Source organism: Geospiza fortis, unplaced genomic scaffold, assembly GCF_000277835.1.
Source record: "Geospiza fortis unplaced genomic scaffold, GeoFor_1.0 scaffold154, whole genome shotgun sequence".
Taxonomy (NCBI): Eukaryota; Metazoa; Chordata; class Aves; order Passeriformes; family Thraupidae; genus Geospiza; species Geospiza fortis.
Window position 1 is genome coordinate 1,230,347 of NW_005054397.1, and position 5,626 is coordinate 1,235,972.

Sequence of the window (5,626 nt, forward strand, 5' to 3'; positions counted from 1 at the left end):
AAATTTCTCTCCTGATCTCTTAGTCACAGAGTCACACTATCATCTTGGGCATCCCTGGCTCTGCTGCATTTATTGTTGTTGTTGGAGGTTAGGGGTTTTCCTTTCGTTTTTCTTTTCTCTTAGGAAATTTACCCTCATTTTTGTTGCTAAGGAACAATAAGTCATGGGTACTCAAGGGAAAGAAAAGGAGTTGCCAAACTCAGGAGAGGAAGGCATCTGGCTGCACGTCTCATATCCCAGGGTTTCTCTCAGAGGGGCAGAGATACCAAAAAAAGAAAAAAGGGAAAAAAGGCACTGGGGCAGCTGCTAGTTCTCTCTTGCCCTCAGCTTTGGAGGAGGATGGTGGAGCTGCTTGGAGGAGGGAATTCCCTGCCACCACCAGAGCACGGCCTGGTCCTGCTTCCTCTGCCGTAGATGAGCCTTTTCTGATGAATGCAGCCACTGAACTGGGACCTTATCAATACCTCACCAAAAAGCAGGACTTCCACCATCTGTTGGGGTGCCTTGGGGGAAAGCCCAGGATCCCAAGCATTTTCCCCTCCCAAGGAGCCTTTTCCCCTCCCAGGGAGCTTTTCCCTGCTCTGCTCCAGAGCCAGGCCATCACCTGCCGAGTTTCTGATACATCTCATCTGGACCCCCATTCTAAAAACCCTAAAATTCTATTTTTCTACCTTGTGACAAACTAACTATCATTCTACTTAAACTCTCATGGCTTGTAAATCCTCATGTAGAGTTAGTAATTTTTTCCATGGGTTAAAATCAAAGGCACAGAGGTCTTTGGCTTGGTGACAAAGTCTCTGAGCCCCCAGCCCAGGGCTCAAGCCCTCCAGGGCAGCCAGAGGGATGTCCTGGCTTGGGACGGGACAGGACTCCTTAAACATTTCAGGAAAAGTTTGACTGGATGACAAGACGGACTTCATGAATCCCCAGAGGCTTGTGAGGATCATGCTGGAGCAGAAAAGGCAAGGAAGGAAGGGCTGCCAAGTGAGATAGGGAGGGCAAACAGGTATAAAAACCCATAAAAATGCATCCCATGCTGGGGCATAGGTTTCATGGCTTTCTCTGTCTGTGGCAGGTCACTGTTTAGTTGACTGGTGCTGTGCTTTGTTAGGGTTGTTCCCTGAGATGTGGATATGGTAATGCAATGGTTTATAAATCTTTCACTTCTGAGTCACTGTGTATGGAGCTCACAAAAGACACAAAGACCTTCAGCTGTTCCTATTTCCTGTTCCTGTTTCAGATGTATGCTGAAACATCCAAACTGCGTGAAAAAGAAGGAGACAGTGTTACTGTAACACAAAAGTATTCAACCATTTATGATTTATGCCAAAATATAATGGCATAAAGTGGGACCATCCCATTTTAAGCTGCTGCACTTAGCAAGCCATTTCCCTGCCAGCAGATGACACTAAACGTGGCTCTCTCCCATGCAAGCTGTTTTGTGAGCCTGCCCACTGTGACACCAAAGTCTGCCTCAGTTTCAAGCTCTGGTGTGAACATTGTGTCAACCACCAGCTCCAGCCCAGCTCATGCTCATGTACTTCCAGCAAAGCATGCTGGCACTTTACCACGTATTTCATGGTTTGCTTTTATTAGTCCAAGTACGTGCATACATTCTGTTTTGGTTTTTTTTTAACTGCATGTCATACATGGATTTGAACATGAAAGGGAGGGATTTCTTAGCTTTACAGGTTTGGATTTCATCCTCTGGTTTTAAAGTTGTATCTCTTAATAAAAACAAAATGCTGGAGTCCAGTCTGTCAAATTAAAGCAAAGACTTACCAAAGGGAAATATGCTTACAAAGTAAATATAGATTAATTTAATTGGTTCCTATTATCACTTCTATTTGAGCCCTCAACTATAATCTGGTGCTGAAGTAATTAATTGTGTGTGAGGCAGCTACTGTGCCAAAAGTTACTGGTAGGAAGTGAAACTCCCAGACTCCTCGGCCTGACTGTTACCCTGTTACCTGAAGCATCTTGGCTTTGTTATTTTGTAGAAGGGAGTGAACTGAGTGCCAAGCTCTGCAATCAAATGCTCAGACAAATACCCCATTTTGTGTTTTTGTGACAGGGTGGTTACAACTACAGGCGTTTTCCCACTCGGGTGGGGTCAAGATTGCTTTTGGAAGGGAAGTCAGCAGATAGGTTTAGCACTGCTGGGATTGCAGGCGCTGATTTTTGTGTTTTTCTCTGCCCTAATATAGTCTCCACTTTAATTGCTCTGGTTTTTTTCCCTCCCTACAATAAAGGAGCTTTGTCTGGTTGTTCGTGGAGGGGATGGAGAGCAGTGGTGGGGGGAGGATGCAGTGTTGGTGCAGGTCTCAGCAGCAGCAGCATGGAGAGAGCCACCACTCATGGTCTTTCATTCAATTTTGCCAGCACAGTCACTCCTGGAAGCTGGGAATTAGCTCAGCCAGCCCATCTGGATTAAAATAACCCCAGAAGTGCTGCATGGCCATCACAGGGGCCAGGATGTACTTAAGGTGCAGGAGCTAAAATCAGCTCCAAGCACTTGTTCTGCCCCCTCCCCTGCACCTCGTGCTTGCAGGGTCTCGTGTGCAGCTTGTGGCCATGTGGCTTTTGGGGACTGCTTCAAGACACACACAAGAATTTCAGAGCAATGAGATGACACCAAAAATACAAGGACTTTGGGATGATGGCTGCCCATGCACATTCCTGATCAAGATTAGAAACAGACTTTGATAGGTACAAGCCTTTACATGCCAGGACCCCAGCTCTGCTCCCTGGAGTCTGCAGTAAAATCAGCCAAGACAAAAGAAGTGCTGTATTTCAGCAAGGGCCAGCATCTTCTGTATGAGTCTGCAGGTTTTTTTCTCTATTCCCAGCTCTGCCAAGGCCTCCTCTGTACATCCTTGAAACTCTCCACCATGTCCTTGTGCCTATATATTTGGCAATCTCACATCACTGGCAGGACAGAGAGTTAAAGCAATTATTGTTCACAAGCCACGTTAATTCTCCTGAATGCTCAGCACCAAGGCAGTCCCGTGGGATCAGAGCATCCGAGATCACAGAATAAATTGGGTTGGATGGCAGTGACAAGGATGATCAGGTCCAATTCCCAGTCCTGCATAGCACCATCCCAAAGAGTCACACCATGTGCCTGAGAGCACTGTCCAAATGCAAACCTGTGATCACAGTGCCCTGTTGTATTTTAGGGAGAAAGTCCCAGGTCACTCAGGATGGTGTAGATGCACCCCAATGCAAAGGCACCCCGGAAACATGGGTTTGGTCCCCATCCAAACTGCCCAGGCCTTCCAAAGTGATGGTGAGTATTTTCCAAGGGCAGCACCTCCTTCCAAAGCCCTGATGGACAACAAAGGACGAAACCAGACAGACAGCTCCAGGTAGTGTCACCATGAGGCCAGGAATGATTGCAACTCATGGGCCAGCCCAGGCTGGAGAACGGCATAAATCACGTGGAAATGCAGAGTTATGGGTTTCCTCAGACAGAGACCACCTACTGCAGTCTGCTGTCATTGCTGGTGGGAGGCCATGCAATCCCTGGCAAGCCTGGGAGGGGAGGGGAGGTCCTGGGTGGGCTGATGCAGTTTCTGAGGAGTGCAGATGGACTAACACCCCTCCTGAGGTGCAGGGCTGGAGCACAGCTCAGATGAACAGCATTCCTTGCCAGTGCTGCCAAGAGTGAGCAACCTCAGCATGCAGAGCCTTAGCCCTGAAAATTGTCTGAATGTGCCCAATCTTACTCCTGTGAAGACCAGCACCTCTGAGCAAAGCAAAAAGCAGCTTAAACTGGAAGGAAAGGCAGGGTGTGAGACAGGGATCAATGGGAGCTCTGTCTGCAAAGAGTCATTACTTGGTGGTGCAAATGCTCCAGGGCTGGGGCTGTGCAGTAAAGCAATCCTTGTAATCACTCCACTCAGCCTGAGCTGAGTGACTCAGAGTGAAAATAATTAAATATGTTAATAATTATCAGGGCCCCCTTTGATTAAAACAAATAAAGCTTATGATGTGCAAGCAAGGAGGAATGTATGGGTTTGCAGGGCTCATCTCACAACCAGGAGCTGATAGCAAAAGCAGGTCTGGTGCCTGGGGCAGGCTGAGTGCACCCCAGCAGTGACACCCAGTGTCAAGGGTGGTCAGGGTCCTGCTGTAGCAGCTGACCCCATCCTTGATGCCAAGGCACTGTCTCAAGGCCAGAGATGAAGCAGGGGAGTGGAGGTGTGATATCTCCACATCTCAGCGCACCCAAGTGCTAGGAGACCTGCTAGGTTTTGGTTAACTGGTCCTGGAACCAGCATCATATGAATTGCTGAGGGAAGGTGGGAAGCAATTTTGGAAGGGGAAGAAAACGTTAAATATTAAATGTTAAAACAATTAACTGCACCTTGAAGCATGTTCTTTCAGGAGCTCTGGGCACCTATCAGTGGAGGAAGGCACCTCTGAAGGGAGCTTTAGGTCTCACAGGGATTTAGTTGGACTTCTGAGGTGCCCAGAGGAATGCTACATTCATGGTTTAGATGCTGGCTTCAGTGCAGTGGTTGTCGAGTGAAGCAGTGTCATGAAAGGACTCTTCTGTCTAACCCTTGCCAAAAAACTGGTGCTGCTTGAGATGAGATATGGGGACCCTGTACTGAGCTTGGAAGCAGCTGCAAAGCACTTCAGCAGAGACAGACGCACCCAGACACACAGCCCCTGTGGTCCTTGCTCCACACAGGGCACTTGGAGCCAAAGGCAGCATCTGCACCCACTGCTTCTTATGGACAGCAGTGGTCTGTGTCTCATCCTGGAGATCTGCACCCTTGGCCAAGAGAGGAGACGGTGTTGGGGTGGTGCTTTCAGAGGAGAGTGTGGGGCTCCTCTCCTGTGCTGGAACGTGGCCAGAACAGGCAGGCTGCAGGGCAGAGTCTGGAGGTGCTTTTCAAGGCTGTTTTGATCTCTCAAGTGTGCAGGGTGATAAGAATCAGCATCCCACAATACTGGAAGGGCCTTTATAGACAAAGCAAAACATGCCTGTGAGGCAGGAGGGTGAGTTCAAGTCCTATCACACCTGAGATCTGCGATGCTCTTGGGAAAGAATACCACAGCTTCCTGGTAGGGTGTGTTTTGCACATGGTGCTTGCATGGCACCACAGAGCAGCTGTGCATGTGGCACCATGGCCATGCTGACTGCCAGCAGCAGGAGAGGATCCATCTGCCTCAGCTTCACCACAGGAAGGCAAACTCTAGGTTGAGTGCAGCCATTGCATGAGCAAATATGGCATCCCAGGGTAGAAATGCTCCTTGTATCCCAAAGTATTTTTAATCCCAGGATAGAGCTCATGTGAAACACAGGATTTAAGCTGTCCTCTCTGCATGTGCAGTGTCCCTGTTCATGAGCAGATGCAGATTTTCCACTGGGATGCAGCCCCTCTGTGGCAGTCAGCGAGAACACAGCAAGGTGATGCAATCACTGGGGAGAAGAAGCAAGAAAAAAAACCAGCTCCACTTCAAACCAAGGATGAACCTGAGGATATTCAGTGCATTCCCCTGTCAGAATTCAGGACATCACCCTGGCAGTCCTGGATTGCCCAAACCCCTGCCAGGGGGCTCAGAGACCTTGGCATATAGCCCAAGACACCCGTGATTTTGATTATGATCCATG